The sequence below is a fragment of the Lichenostomus cassidix genome, chromosome 15, assembly GCF_008360975.1.
Source record: "Lichenostomus cassidix isolate B80296 chromosome 15, HeHo_3.0, whole genome shotgun sequence".
In the NCBI taxonomy this organism is placed as follows: domain Eukaryota; kingdom Metazoa; phylum Chordata; class Aves; order Passeriformes; family Meliphagidae; genus Lichenostomus; species Lichenostomus cassidix.
The window spans coordinates 2,065,126-2,081,717 of NC_139496.1; the positions used below are offsets into that span (position 1 = coordinate 2,065,126).

Sequence of the window (16,592 nt, forward strand, 5' to 3'; positions counted from 1 at the left end):
TTTTACTGAAATTCATGTAACTTTAGAAGACACACTGAACTGGAAACTTCTTAGGAACTTTGCCATTAACTTCGACCTTTAGGAGTGAAGGGAAGCAAACAAGGAGCAATTTGCCCATAAGCCATCAATTCTTGTTTTGTAAATGAGCTAATTGCATATTTTAGTAGGTTGGGGGAAAAATAGTAAAACAAGGATTGTCTGTATTGATTTATTTTTAAAGCACATAAGTTGCATTTATCTCTGCTTTCCTCCTGTTCCTCTGACAGGCTTGGCATCTGCCCTGTTCCTTCCTGTAACTGGATTACTTGTGTACTTCTAGTGCATTTCTAGATTGGCTAAAATAGCACCTTTTCTGTGTATTTTAGAGGGGGTTTGCAAGTCATCACAGCACAATGATTCTCTCAGAAACCTGAGTGATGTCCTTTACATGCCCACAGCAAAGCACCTGGGTTTTGAATACCCAAACCCGTAGCAATTGCTTGTAAGTGATCTTCAGACTGATAATTATTGGGTGAATAAAATTTATGATTATCCTGACTTTGTTATTGAAAAATAGCTGGCAGATAAAAACTGAGGCTTGACAGCTTTTTAATAGCTAAAAATGATACTTTAAGCTGCATTTGCCTGCTGCCACAGGGTCTGAGTGGCTGCAGACAGGAAGAGTGTATGGTCGTATGCTGCTCAAAACTCATCAGTGGGTTGTTCTCCCAACTGTGTCATCTTTCCAAAAACCATCTGGTATTTAATGTCATGAGTCTATTTTTCACAAGCTGCCTAGAGTTCTCTTTATAAGAAGATCCAAGGCTGTAGTCAGGTTGTCATCATCTGTTCTAAATGAAATGAGGAGACTCCCAGTGATCTCTCACCTGCTGGCCTGACCAGTATGACCCATATGGTCACTCCCCAGTCTGATCTAGGGGAGAAAGTAACTGCAGGTGTAAAATGGCTGTCAAAATGCAGTGCTACCTGTGGAGTTGTTCTGCCCCATCTTTTGGGAAAAAAGAGGGATATTTTTAATCTAATCCTTTATAGCACACTGGATTGCAGTCTCAGCATTGTCGTGGACCCATCCAGATTAAATTTGGTTTCTCTGAAAGCAGGCTACTCTGAAAGATACACCTCTCACATGCTGTGGGTCTCACCAGTGACCATGTTTGGTGGATTCTGTGCTTGTGTGCTTGGCTCCTGCCTGGCAACTTGTGCTTTCCCCTTGTAATCTCTTGTGTGTGACCTCCCCTGCTGTAGCCCTGCTTTGCTCAGCACTGAAAGCTCTCAGAGCACTGAGGCAATGTGGGCCTCCTACCTTGCCAGGCTTGAGAACTTAAATGAGTGACTGCCCATAATTAGGAACCATTTGATGGAGAAATAATTGACTGTGGCACATGAGTGCTGATGTAACCAGGTTTGGGAACATCTTTTTCAGTCTGGCTATAGAGCCATGGGAAACAGAGCCATAGCTCTGTTAGGAGAATAGCACTAAGAAACAAATCCTCTCCTACAGTCTATGTGCACAAAAAGCTTTGATCCCCAACTGTTAATTGATGAAAGGATGCACAGAATCCTCTGGCAAGGCCTTCCTTAAGCATCTGACACTGCACTCTGGCAGAGGAAGAGCTTTGAGATGGCTGTGCTTGACCCACTCTGCCCAAGACAGCTTTAGTTGTGGTAATAGTCTTCTGTCTTTCAAGTGTGAGCTCTAGTGGAAGCTGTTTTGTATTTCAAGCTGCCTATTCTTTGGAAGTTATCTTGAGCATCAAAAAGCTGAGCTGAATAACTTTTCTTTGCCTTGCTTTGCTGCAGGAAAACCTGGGCTGCCTGATTCCTGATGTGCTGCCTGTTGTACTTCACAGCCCTATTCACAATAGCGTGGGGTTAAAGAGTAAAATGCTACAGGCATCAGGATATTTGAAAACTGGTAGGAGAAGCTGGAGCCTGATTGCTCAGTGCACTTAAAAATCTGCAGGCATGTTGGCAGAAGTCCAAATATGCCCAAGAGGCCAGGATAGGAAAGCTGGGACCATTGTCCTTCCTTGGCTAACATGGCACTCACTGAGGCACAAGCTGTTGCTGGGGGACCAGACTCCCACTTCCCTCTCCAGCTGCTAGTTTTCCCTCAGAAACCTGTTTTGCTCTCCTGGATAGAAATAACTGTGATGTACTTTAGCACGTGTCTTGTTTGTGATGGCCCCCATCCAAAACCTACTGATATCAGAGGAATGTTTTGCAGGCACTCAGAGGGATTTTAGATCAGATCCAAACCTTTGCAGCTAGTTTTGTATTGCTTTCCTGCCAGGGCTGACTGACCAGCCACCAAACTCCTGAGAAAATCAGCATGAAGTGTCAGTCAGGGTTCAGTTCAAGTGACAGCTAAATTTGCCTCTCTGGAGATGAATGAGAGCTGGTGGGCCTGAAATGCAAACCACCTCAAACAAAGCCAGCCAGTGTCCACACCAGCAAGCTTCTTAAATCATACAGTAGCCTTCAGCCATTAACACTTCAAACACCGTCTGGCCCTTTGAAAAGGCAGTTCATTTATTAATGTTCCTGTTAAAGTCCCTTCCACACTCTGTTCACAGGATTGCCTCCTGGATTGGTCATACCCTGGCTTCCCAATCCCACTCAAGCAAGGATGAAAAACAGTCCTGAAATGCCTTAGGAGGGATGGCAGAATCCAGTGGTGGGATGCTGAGGTCTGGAGTCTCACACTTCCCCTCCAGTTCTGGGTGAGTCATGGCTGTTTCCTCTCTCTGTCAAGGCTGGGAGGCTGCTCAGACACACATGCCTGTGCCTTGGTGGCTATAGATCCAACTGGCACCTTGTGCTTCTGGGGATGGCTGGGAGTTTCTAAATTCACTGCTAGTTCCTACTCACCAGCATGAGCCTGAGAGCCAGTAAAGGTCTTGGATCTGCTGTGCTCTCGGTGTCACCCTGTCTGACAAGAAGCATTCTGGGCTGGAGCTGCAGAGCTGTCCTGAGATCTTTTCAAAAGTCTGTCTCTGGGTTCTCTGAGCCCAAGGCTGTGCAGGGCCTGTCTTCAACTCAGATTCCCCAGATAGAAGCTGACCTGCACACTCCCCTTGCTGGGTTTGGACATCTCTGCTTTCTTGATTTAAAAATGCTCTGTAGAGTGAAAAAAAAAGCCCAACAACTATGTTGTCTTTTTTTCCTGTTCCATGGACAGACACAGTGCAAGCAGAGTAAGCGTGAATTGCACCACACTTGCTGCTCACCAGCTGGCCAGGGGAGAACAGTGCTTGCCTCTGTCTGGGCTGGCGGGCTGGAAAGGTGAGGTGAACAGCAGGAGGCAAGACAAATATGAGCCTGTTTTTGATTTGCCATCTGACCCCTGCCAGCTCAGAGCACCCTGTCTATAATCGTGACCTAAATTAAGCCCAAATGCCATCAGCAAGGCTGTTGCTTTCTCTCACAATGCAAGTGTTTCCAGGTACCTAGCCAGAGATTTATAATCCAGCACTAATTACATTCTTGTTTGTGTCTGCTGTCATGCTGGTTTGGGCTTTCTGTGGTTTGTTAAGTCCAAGAGTGTGCCTGGCCCTTTGTGCTGCCAGCCTGTGTGTGGAGACAGCAAGGGGCATCCGTGGCTGACAGCTTAGCAAGCTGCTGGAGGAAACCTGCTGGGCTGGGCTGGCTGTCTTTAGTAGCCCAAATATCATGGGAGATATTTTGGCTTGTTAAATTCTTGACTGCCCAGGTCTGCTGTCCACGGTAGGTTCACTTGATGGAAATAGCCCTGGCAGCAGCCCAGCAGCAGGAACATTGCTTTTCTCTTACATGTGGAAGGAGACAGAGGCTTGGTGTTCCTACCCAGGCAGCTCTTGCCTTGTTGATGGCAGATGACCATCTTTAGCAGAGCTTAGGTGCAGTGTTTTCGCTATGAAGCTGTAGATTGGATTCTTGTAAACGAAGTCTGTAATTGATTAGCAGTAATTAGCACAGATTCTTCCGTCAGGGTGCTGGAAGGAGCAGGGAGGAATAACAAGCCTCGTGATGTCACATGGCTCTGCAGTGTTGGCTCTCACAAGCTGTGCTGTGCTGGGCAAACCCTTTGGGAGAAGTCAGTGTCTGGTCCCACAGGGCTTGCATACAGCAGGCAAGCCCTTACTCCGAATTGCAAAGCCTCTCCCCAGAAATATGGGAACAGTTTCTGAAGAAACCCACTGGGTGTCTGTTGATTCCTTTCTGCCACTCTGTGCCGGGTGACACCACCACAGCAAGATTTAGACTCCCCAAATTGCTATGGAGGAGAATCCTAGTCCATATTACTCAAAAAGCTGTTCCAAATGTAATATATGCTCTATCCTGCCCTTTGTTTGCTTTCTGTGTTTTCTCCCAGTGCCAGGAGCTCTTGAAGTCTGTGCTGTGATTGTGACATTGGGGCAGACAAGTCAGGCAAATACTTCACACACACACACGCTCCGAGCAAACCAGACATCCGGTATTTAGAAATAAACAGCGTAAAGAGATTTGGGAAAGTCACTGTTCATGCCAAGACATTTAAGAGGCATCTTGGTTCAACTAAAAGCCTCAACTCATTTCCATTTTAATTTTTTTTTCACTTTGTTTTTTAACTGTTGAGTTAGTTACTTCAAACCAAAATGGATCATTTCTATTTCCAGTTGGTCAACATGAGGTAATCTGCGTTCCACTTACATTTTGAGGTGCTGATTTTCACCTAAATATTTTATCTGTCAATGGCCAATCATTTTACTGATGGTAAAATGTTTTGTTAAATGTTTTCTACCCAACCCTATTAATTCACAGCAGTTTAAGCTGGCCCTCTTCATCTTAAACTCTTGGTTTCTATTGCTTAAGAAGAAACTCCCTTCACTACCTATTGCCTGGGCTAGCAGTGGTTGGAGGAAGTCAGTGGCCATTCAAGAGAGGTGTCAGACCCCACTGCTGTCTCCTGTCTACATCACAAAATGTCATTCAGAGGGTTAAAATCTACAAGACGCCATTGCATGCATACTGGACACTGTTGGTCTGCCGTCCTGGAAATTTGGATCCAGTCCAGCGTGGGTTTTGCTAGTTTTCTTAAGGGTCAGCAGTCATTAAAGGTGACAAGAATCTTGGAGTGAGACCCAGTTAGCAATCACTAAACACAGGTGTACAAAACTGGTTAAATTATTTCTTTGTAGCAGTAAAGGAAAGCATGGTTGTATAGTGCATGTGTCCTGAAATGTGTGCTTAGTTGTGGGATTGTGGTTTGTCTTTGGTCGTGCTGTATATTTTTGAAGTGGAATTGAGGCCAATGGTATATACTTTGTCTTGTGTGTATTCAGATTTATGTGGAATGGATTTGAGAAAATATGACAGATGGGAAATAGATGGATGTTTTTTTCCATGCAGGTTGGCAGTTCTTTTACCTGCTAGCAGCTTAAATAATGGAAGCTGGGTGATGACCATGCATTAACACTTTCTGCTGCCCTGAGTGCTTTTCAAGAAGGGAGCAATTACTTCAAAATCTGCTCTCCTTGTAGTCAGGTGAGGAGAGAAGAAAGAAATTGTAGGGTAACACTAGAATACTAGAACCCTCCAGTGCCCCAGCATGAGTTTTCATCACAGTCGAGGTAGGTCTGATAGAATCTCTGCCCCTGCAGGAGTTTGGTGGGACATGGCAGCATCTTTTTTTGCATTTCATCTTAGCACTTCTTCCCAAAGGCTGAGGCAGCTCCCTGTCCTGGAAATCTACAATGTCTCTGAGGAGCAGCATCCCAGTACCCCATGTTTCATGGTAATGTCTGCACAGCTGCAGATGGCACATGCAGGGCAGACAGCAACTGCTTATTGAGCAATATTAGCATTGTTCATTGGGCACATGGTACACCATGAACCATCTCCGAAAAACCAGCAGCGTAGGAGGGAAACGCAAATTGAAGATTCTGTGGATCCAAGATTGGTACATTTGTTGCATGTAAGATGATGCAGTGTTGAAAGAGATGATGCTGAGAAAGATCTCTCTTGTTCCCTGCGTGTTTCCGGGATATTTGAGTTAAAGTCTGCCAAGGAGGACTTTTCATCCTGCAAGCTTGGTCTCTTCTGTAGGGCTGTTGGCAGTTATTAAAACACAAAGCCCTTCTTGCCTACAAATCCATGTGCTTGATCTTTCCAGCCCAAATCCTACAAGTAACATGCACTTGTCCCCAGGGCAACTTGCTCAAATAACCACAGCTCTGCCGGAAAAAGGGCCATTTGAGCCTTAGGGAATTGGGAGGAGAGATTGAATTATTCCCAGCATCCAAAGACCAAGAGGTTCCTTCTTCTTCAGCAAATGTTTTCAGTTCCCACTTGGTGAATTATTGCTAGGGATTTTTTTTTCCTTCAGTGTTTCCATGAATGTGGTTGAGGCTCTGATCCAGGAAATGGGGGGAAAAAAACCTCTGAAAAATGTATCGCACCATTTCAAAACTCAAGTGGAATTAATTAAATCCAAATTTCAACAGTGTGTCCAAAGTCAAGACACACTTCAGAAGGTTTGATTTCAAAACAATCCCTTTGCGCACATGCACATAATTTAGGGAGGTTTCTGTGTATCCAGTGCAAGGCAGGAACAGGGAGCTGCTGGGTACCTGAGCTTGGAGAGTAAAGGTGGTATTTGCAGGCCATCGAGAAAAAAAAGTCTTTCTGCCTGATTCAGTTTATCCTAACCCTCTGCTCAGCAAGCTGCAGGCTGGAAAAAGAGTCAGGAAATCATGTTGTGGAAAGGAGAGCCAAACCATTTGAAATGGAGATGCTGTGGCTGGTACGCTCACAGTTCTGCAGCTCTGCTTGCTGGGGAAGTAAAAAGAAGTAAAAATACCTAGGGAACAGTAGAGAAAGTGTCTAGGACATCAGGCTTGGGCTGAAGCAAAAGGGTTTGGTAATGAAAACTTTTCTGAATGGTGGGGCATGCAGGGCTTTTCCCAGCTCCACCCCTGAAGGGGGGATACTTTGGGGGGTCTGAGTGCTTCCATCCTTTTATCTATTAAATTGAGATAATGTCATTTACTGCCACAGGGAAAACATTTTCATGCATCTGTCCCAGCTAGCTGTAAGAGAGTTATGCATCAGTCAGTGAGGAGTAGAACTGGCTCTTTAAAGTAGTGTTTAACAAATTCTTTCTGTCATGCCTGTTCCCTGGTTTTTCACTCATTGTGGAGGAAGCCAGCACGTCTCATTTGCTCTTGCCTTGTAGTGGTGACCTGGGAGAAAGTTGAGGGGGAGGACTCCTGCCTGAAAGATCAATTGTGCCTATTTAGTCTCTGCAAATGGAGAGATTTTGCATTTAGATCCCGAAAATGGGGGCGGTTCTACCTCATTTCTGCCAAGCAGCAACACATGTTGTCAATATTTTTCCTCCAGATCTTCTGCCTGGGCAGGGATGATGTGGGTAAATGTTCTGATGTGGCTGTATTTCTGTGCAAATATATACATACACACACACACACACACACACACGTGTGTGTGTGTGTATATGTATATGTGTGTGTGGCTATATATTTTGGTGGAATTTCAGGTGCACTGTGAGTTAATGAACTGTCACAGGTGAGAGCAGAAGCATTTCGATCAGCCACTGTTTGGGAGAAGGGCAACAGTAGATCTCTGCTGTACAATGAGTTTTACAGACTTTATCTTCATCACTACAAGAACAGTTATCTGTAAGTGTAAGTCAGCACTACCCATTGCTGCATAGCAGTAGCTGTACCTTGAAATACTGGCGGGTATTTTGGGTGAGAATTACATTGCCTGAGCAGGCTGAGAATCCCAGAGTCATGCTTGAACCATGGACTTAAAGCAACTGAATTCAGGGCTCTGACAGGTCTGGGAATCTATCTTGCTGAACTCCATAGCAGCTAGACCTGCTGGTACAACAGGGATATTGAAGGATGAGATGAGCACATTTGTTTCAAAGACCTCCCAGCCAGATGTTACCCCTGCTGTATTGCATATGGCTTTCTTCAGGCACAGAGTTAGCACTGAAACCTGAGCCAACTGATAACAAGGGCAGGCAAGTGCCAGCTGGGTCTGTGTGGCATTCCCCATCCACCTTTTCTGGCAGCTCCAACGCTGGAAATAGATGAACAGTGTGGTTCAGTAGAAGCACAGGAGCTCGACCATTAAAAGGGCCACGCAAACACTTCTCCCTGTGAAATGGTTACTGACAGCCTGTTTGATGCTCCAAGTCTTTGGTGGGTAAATGGCATATCAGAAATTCATTTCCTCTTGCTTCCTTCTGTGTTGCATCAGTTGGAAGTCACACTGCCTGATACCTCATGGCAGCAGCATAACCTGAAACAGCACAATGAAACTTCCTAGACACTTTTTTCCAAGCTGAAGAAATCCTTTTTTTTTTTTTTTCTATCTCCTTTTTCGTATCAATATATCAGGTGGTTGTGGCTTTATTTTCACAAGTGTGGACTTGTTTGTGAAGCTGGAACCTGAAGCAGTCTGGTACACTAACCTGACAGCATTCACACCCAAATCCTGCTCAGGATGCAAGTCTGCCAGCTCAGCCAGTGCCATCAGCCAGGTGAGAGGGAGCAGAGAGCTTTTGCCACAGGAGAGGAGCAGGTAGGGCTGTGCAGATGCTGCCAGGCTAGTGGAGTAGAGTAAGACATTTCCTTGGCTTTTGTCCCCTTTTTCTGTGCATCTCAGCAGTGCTGAAAGGGCTCAACATTTTCTAGAAAACCCTGAACCTCTTATCCACAGCCCCTCTGCAGCTGGCTTTGCTGAGGGCACAATTCCTCATGCTTTCAAACCATGCTCTCCCACTGTCCTTCCTATTTTAGCTCTGTCATTTCCTTTCTCATCCCTGGAGGAGAACATGTGCTGGTATTGCCTCAGGAGCAGATGTAATATCAGCTATTGCTTTCCCCACCATGTCCCCTGGCTCCCTCCTGTCCCTGCTTTTTGCCACTACCTGCTGGATCTCCTAATTTTCAGTTTGCTGGGGCCTCTTCTGTTAGCTGGCCCACGTGTGTCCCCTATCTCTTTGTCCATGTACCCTGCAGCCTGCTTCCTTGCAGGTTTTTCATGTCTTTCAGAGCTCAAAAGGAAAGGGAGGAAATTATATAAGTATAAAATTACAATAGTTTCATATTCCTGTTTGACTGCTCCTGGGATGCTTTCACATGTGGCAAACATACCCAGACAATTAATCTTGTGCACCCACAGGGTGTAACTGTAAAACAGTGCATGACAGATAAAGATGTATCTTCCTTCCCTATTGTGCTGTGCTTGGGGGATTTTTTGGAACCTCTGCTTTTGCTGTGTCAGGGCCAGTTACCCCATCTGGACCTCCAGGCATATCCTAGTTGATATGATAGAAGCAGATCCTATATGTCTTATTAAAATTACATATTAGGGCATACATTAATTTTTCTCTTCTGTTCCTTTTTTTGGTTTTTTTTTTGAACAGAGAGGTAGCCAAAACCAAAGGAAACTCATAACCATGGAAGAAGGGTGGGAGAGAAATGGTTCCCAGCACATTTGTTCGAGCAGAGCCTAAGCTGAAGTGGTTCAGCCATGTGTTGCAGGTGGTGTGAGTGAGCAGGTAACAACCAGCCCATCTGAGAGTGCTCTCTAGAGCAAGAACTGCTGAACCGTTTAGGTGGTTATACTGCTAAACAGGTCCTGCTTTCCCCCAGTGTCCTTGTGCTGGGGTGGAGCACTCTGGGAAACTCATATAATGAGTACATGCTGCTGCTTCAAGTGCTGGAGGCAGGAAACCTCTAAGTACAGGAGCAGTGACTGCTCATTCATGTGTTTCTTCTGTCTGAGCTGATGAGTTCACAGTGCTGCTCCCCTGCAGTTCTGGAATCTTGTTACACTGTCATCTCTGCCGTTCTTTCTGCATCTCAGCTATTTCTGCACTCTTCCCAGTATATCCTCCATTTCTCTGCATTATAAGTACAAGTTCTATCCACACATTCCATCCATATTCTACTAATTACATTAATGGGGTTTGACTTCTATGCAGAAGGCCCTGTGGCCATTAAACCTTTGAGGACTTCAAGAAGACATACTAGACGGTCACTCCAATTTGAAGCTGACTTTGGGATAAGCTCCTTGTGCCAATTGTGGACCTGTGTTTCACAGGGAATGAGAGCTGTGCAGGTTCTGTGGACAAAGGGAAGGACCAGCCAATGGACTGGGGTTTTAATAAGTGTGCCCATGTTGGATAAGCTTGTGCCCAGTGCAATCCATGTAAAAGCACCATCCCCCAGCATCTGATTCTTTCTCACACACTGATGCAGGGTTTTCCAGACCCACATCTCTAGGACACAGCCAGCCTGAGAGATAGGACCTGAGCAGGCAGCAAGGATCCAGGCAACAGGCACTGCTGCTTATGCAATAGGCAAACATTGTAGTAAATAACATGTGTAGCTTTGTTATTAAGCTTGATCTTGTTAGGGGGGCAATAAATGTTCTCTGTGATCATTTTTCTTGTAGAATATCAACACAGGATAAAATTGTGGCTCTGGCTTTGCTCTTCCTGCTCATTAGAGCTCCATGCTGCTTCATGCCATGGCCTCAATCTGTTGCTGTTTGCCTTGACAGCTGCATGTCCCCAATTTCCTTCAGACTCATTTTGCACATGATAATGCTGGCAGTTCTTAGGTTTTTAGGTCCCTTCCCCCCGCCCCTTCTCACTTTTATGAAACCAACTTAGCAGCAAATCGTGCTTAATTTAAAAGGGATGGTTTGGGCAAGATACCTGTTTGCTGGAAACCAAAATCAGGGACATCTGGCATTCATTGACTTTTAAAGACAAAGAAATGACACAACTAAAATGCAGATACAAAGGATTTCCAGCTACTTTGGGGGGGATGTTGTTTTAGTAAATTGAACTCAGATAGATTTGTTCTACTTGCTTCTAGCCGTTGCTCTGGGTATAGTCTGGACTGGACCACTTGTTTAATTACATACCGCACAAAAACTGGCATCCCCTGAGCCACCAAACTTCACCTTTCTGCCAGAAAGAGCTTTTTTATCATATCCAGAGCCAGGTACATACACTGTGCCTGGGGGAACTTGAGCTGGGGATACTCCAGCCTCACTTCCAATTTCTAGTCTGATTTACCAGAGAATCACTTGGTTTGATTTGCTGGGCATACAAGTGGGAGTGAGATTTGCTTCCCAGAGCTGGGCAGGCCCTGTGATGCAGAGGAGCTGAGTGGTGCCCTGACAGCCTGGAGCTGTGAGGCAGCTGAAGCAATCCCATCTAATCAGTAGCTACATAACAAAAAACAACTCGTTCTAACACTACAAAACAGTAGAGCTTTATTTGAACTTGAAGAGAATAAATGAGTCTTTGGCATTATGTGGGGAGAGGAGACTGTGCTTCTTGCTGCCAGGAGTGCATACTTTCTAATTCAAGAAGGAGCAGCAAGGCAGATCCCATAGACAGCATCAGGCATGAACCCAAAAAAATCCTGGCTTTGCCCATGGAGAGAGTGAGAAGTTGGATCCTCTAGAACAGAGGCTACTTTATGAGAAGTCAGAAACTAGGCCACACACAAACTGGGTATGTGAGTGTAGCAGGGCACTGCTCTCTGCTTTTGCTGAGGGATCCCCAGGCAGGTCAGCCTGGGCCACACAGCCTCTATCCCAGCAAGCAACACATCACTCTGCACTGACTCCCTCATCTGTGCATGACAGGTTTCGTGTCAGCTGCCTCAGACTCCCCACATCTCCCCACTGCTGGCAGTGGTGGAGTCTAGGTCACTATGAAAGCAGAATTTTATAAGTACAACTCTCCCCACATTTCACTCACTTCCCTATTTGTCATTTCTGGCTGAATCGTTCACTCCTGCTGAATCTTCCCCTGGGAAGTGATTGAAAGAGCCTCAATGGTTTAATCCAAATTGCCCTCCAGTTCCCTAGTGATGCAATTAATTGAAAGCAGGATTTTTACATCTCTGTTCTGCTTAAAGGTATCCCCTGGCCATCAGGCTCTCCTGCTATGAGATCTAAGAGTCACTGTGCTGGCAGGCACATCCAGTATGAGCCTGGATTTCTAAGGGGATAATCCAGGAAGACATCAGGTCCCCCTGTGTGGCAATCCCAGCCATAATCAGCCTCTCTCACAGTTGTGAGCTTTTGCAGTTGAGTATCGGGAGTTGTTACTTGCAGCAGTGAAGCTTGCAGTAGCAACCTTAAACCTTTTTTCCCATACTAATCTGCAGTGGGAGAGGCCCCTAGTGCCTCCCCATGATGGATTTTCTTTTGAGAATTTCTATGAATCTGTTCTCCTTGCCACAGAATTAATCACACTTAGAGACAGAAAAAAGTCATGCCTTTGCTAGACAATGTGTTGAAATGCAGTAGATTCCATGTGAAAATATAATATCTGATACAGGCAAACTCTAAGGAGACAAAACTTGAACGAGGAAAATTCTGAGAGCTGAGTGAAGTAGGCAGAGCATGGGATGAGAGTGAGCAAGGCTGTGGAACAGTGTGCCTCAGTTTGCCCATTTGACAGATGAATAAGAGAACAAAGACTGGAGAGCTTAGGGCTCTGATTCCCAATTAGTTGGTAACAGGTTAGGGAGAGGTTTAAGAATCTCGTTTAAAAATTTGGCCATAAGTTCTGACCAACAGCTCCTCCTGCCCATGTGACCCTCAGCGGTGAGAGCAGACTGTGGCAGACAATTTGCAGGTGGACTCTGAGCCAAGGCTGAGTCCCAGTTTGGCTGCTCTTCCTTAGGAAAGGGAAGGCATGTTTTGGTTTTCCTGGGCTGTCTGCAGAGCCTCTCTCTCTCCAGTCTGGGACAGGTGCCAGCCACTTCCAATGCCTTTTCCCAGTGAGTTTAATAACTCTACTTCCTTCATCCTGTCTTGAGCTCTCAAAATAGCATCCTCAGGTATGACATGACATACTCTATTGCCCTGCTGTCTGCTGCAGACAGTGTCCTCTTTCTTTCTGCTTATCCCTGCTTCAGTCTATACATAGTCCTTGGGATTGGCATCCTTTGTCATATTAGAGATGCCAGAGGGACCTGGGGATAAGAAGAAGCAACTCTTGCTGAGAGCACTGAGTGTGCTATAGAGTGCTAATTCCCACAATACTAGGGTGCATTTTGGCATATCCTGGACTGTCTTAATTTAATGTAACTACCACACTTGCTTTGGCGTTGGAGCACAGCACATCCCACAACAGCTGGGTTTTACCTGAAGTGGGAGACCCCATCCTTTTAGGCCCCCTGAAAATGGTGGATTTTCATACAGACTATGAAGCAGTGATCACAAATCTTCCTTCTCTGTTTAACCGCTGACTCTTAGCAAAGCCAAAACTCCTGAGCATGAGTTCATTAGCCATTGGAACGGTGCTTCCTTGGCTCCTGACTTCCCTCCACGGCTCTGGCAGCCAGACACCACCTCTGCTGCCAAGCTAAACCTTGCCATGCTGTGTGATGGGACAGGCTGCTTGGCCCACAGCCAGGAAAGGGCCTGTTCTCACTCAGCTATTGAGCATCCCTGCTGACACTCTGGTTATGCCAACCTCCATCCTACACTGACTTCTATACAGGCTCATATTTCCTCTAGAGCTGCCTTGTTCTTTCATCCACACCTTATGAGAAGAGGCAAACCCGTGTTTGTCCCATCCTTCCCTTCCAAAAAGCTGTGTCTGGATTGCTGATGCCCTATAGAGAAAGTTAAATGACCCCTTGAAGGGACTGACTGCCATGTAAACAACCTGGCCCAGCCACTGCAGAGCTCATTTGGCTGGTTTGGCTTCTTGCAGGCTCTCTAAAAGACATCTCCCCCTCCCTGCTTTGTGCTCCTGCCAAGTGAGCTCTGCTGTGCTGTGTCCCTGATCTTTTCTGACATTAATTACCCTTTCCTGGCTCAGACTGCCCTGTTTGTGGCCAGGAAACCAAACTCACTTGCGCCTGGAAGCAAAGCAGGAGGGAAGAGAGAGTGTCTGCTTCCTTGGATGGCCAACTGGAATCAGCAGGTGTCTCTGAGCCCTTCCTACCCTGGGGAGAGCCAATAGAAGGCTTTGCCCATTGCAGCCCAGGCTGGATCCAGCCAACTGCTGAGCACCTGCTCTGCCTGCTGGAGTCGCTGGCAGTGAGGGTAATGGGCCAGCTCTGAATGTGTGCCCAGCATCTTCAGAAATGCACCAAACACCCAGCACAAGTGCAATGAGAAACAGCAGGAAGAGTAAACCCTGGAGGCAGCCCATTTCCTTCCACAGGTGGCTTTTTAGGCCACTAACTTCAAAGCTGTTTTCCTTCACTTTATCTGGGGGCCCATAGTTTCCTCTCTGTCACCTCTGAACAGCCCTATTGCAGTAAGTGGTATCAGTGGGGGGGCATGAGGTCCCAGCTCCTCACATTGTGCAGCCTGTGACAGTCCAAGGATGGATGCTTCTCTAAAAACACCACTAGAGACTTTCCTGGCACCAGCCACATGCTCAGTGCCACCCACTTTCCCGAGGTGACAGTGTTCCTGTGCAGGCCAGAGCTTTGCTGGCAGAATTGAATGCCCTGAGCTTCTGGTGAGGGAGTACAGTTCTGCCGCTGGGTTTTTGGAGACTGCCACCAGCCTAAATTAGGAGCAAGAGGCTAAGTCAGGGAAAGGTAAACATGGACATGGTGTTGTTCCTGACGCTTTTACAGTGCTCTGAAGTTCCCATCACACACCCAAATGAAACAGCAGCACTTGGAGAGTTTAACTGGCAACTCCCCAGTTACACATTCATAGTCTGTATTAACTCCGGTGCTATAAACAGACAGAAAGGAAAATCCATACTTTCCTTGAAAAGAGCAGCAGCAACGTTTCTCAAAAGGAGTCTGTGTGTGTTTGCCACATCTTTGAGCCTGCATCCAACATGCAGGGAGCCACGAGGCAGAGTTATTTCTAAAATACAGCACCATCTAGTGCTGTGCTGCAGCAGGTCACCCACCACGTGTCCCCACCTCGGCACCCACAGCACCGGGGTCCTCTCCTCACTTTCCCTCCCCAACATAAGACTTTCTGCCTTTTGGAGTAAGCTTTCATTTGGTTCGTGTGTCAGATGGCAGTGGGTTGTCTGAGGGCTGCTTCAACAAGTCTCTTTGTGCCTCTGTGTACTTGCAGCATTCCAGCAGCCTCTTGCATAATTCATGGAGAAATTCTGTTAAAACTTCATCCAAACCCCAAATCATATGTGAAATGCAGCTGGAAACCATCTTTGTAGATTTGAGCCATTGCAAACATCCCTTCCCCCTGCTCCACCACACCTTGTATTCCTGTGTGTTAAAGCCAGGCAAAATTTCCAGTTGTGCAGAAATCCTGGTGCTGAGTGACACAAATACAGCTGTTTTTCTGGGCAGTGGCTGTGTTCCTGTGCTCTGCTGAAGCATAGAGGGTGATGTGCTATTGCTGAGGATCCAGGAGGAGTGAGAAAGATATTATCAGCAAGTAAAAATTCACAGTTTAGACTTGTGTTTGCACTGGAAAATAAACTTCATGGGGGTTGAAAACTGCTGATCTGAAGTGTCTATCGGATAAAAGTAGGATTAAAAGGGATTTAAAATGCTGCAAACACCATTTGCTAAGTGTAGAAGTTATTTGGCCAAAAGCAGAGCTGGATTATTATTATGGAGTAAATTTCACCTGCATTCCCACCACCCCATCATAAATAAACAATCTGAAATTGCTTGGCATTTTCCCATGCACAAAATTCAAGGGTTCAGATTAAAACCAAATTCCCATCAAGTTATATCCAGAATTCGTGTATATAGTTAAGCTGTATAACATAGTACTAAGAGCTCCTGTAAATCAGAGCAATCTTTATATCAAAGCAACTTTACACTCCCCTTGCCTTCCAAACCCAGGCACTATGAGCTAAAACCCTTGAGCTGTGGCAGCATGGAAGGAGAAACAAGTAAGCCAGGAAATGCTTGCAGTGGTGCTGTGTGATTGACTCTTGCTGTACAGACAGGTTTCCTCCTGCTTTTCCAGGGAGAAGGAATGTTGTATGAAGAAAGTGTAGTCTGGCGATAGCTTTGTCTGATGTAACTATGGGTAGGAGTTGGGATGGAAAAAGTTTGTTCTGTGGTGACCAATCCCACAATGGGGGAGGATGCCTGAGAAACTCGTTTCTTGCACAAGCAAGTGCATGATACCTTTTCCCACATCTATTTGACCTTTTAACCCGAAGGAAAACATATTGTTTCTTTGCACCAGGCTTCGTTATTTTCGCTTTCCCAGAGGATGCAGCCAACATCAGCATGAAGGTGTGAGAATTTGGAAGCAGAACTGCTTGCTGTGTGTATAAGGGGACAGTTTCCCTGTGACACCAACAGAAACAAAACTGCAAAGTTTCTATTTTGGATCCAGCCGGAATGGCAGTAAAAATTAAATTGTCTTTTTCAATTCTTTTGTTTATTGAAGCACAAAAGCCCGCAGTGTAGGAACTTGCTTTCCATGGCTCACAGCAAAGGCAGGATTGGAGGATTGTTATGAAGCAGTTCTCAGACACAGCTGTGCTGAGACTCCAGGAGGTTCTGCTTTTGGAGATGCAGGCCACAGTCATGAATGGTGCAGCCTGGGAAATCCAGCTGGCCAAAGCATTTTGCTACTCAGCCATCAGGAAACAC

General features: G+C 45.9%; 1 long non-coding RNA gene across 2 annotated transcripts in view; it reads left to right on the forward strand.

The window, feature by feature from the left end:
- Positions 1–16,592, forward strand: part of LOC146430107 (uncharacterized) — a 60,496-nt gene that overhangs the window by 13,184 nt on the left and 30,720 nt on the right. For both annotated transcript variants that reach the window (XR_014855255.1, XR_014855256.1), the window contains exon 2: positions 2,577–2,723. This is a non-coding gene — a long non-coding RNA (uncharacterized LOC146430107). The remainder of the gene's footprint in view (positions 1–2,576; positions 2,724–16,592) is intronic.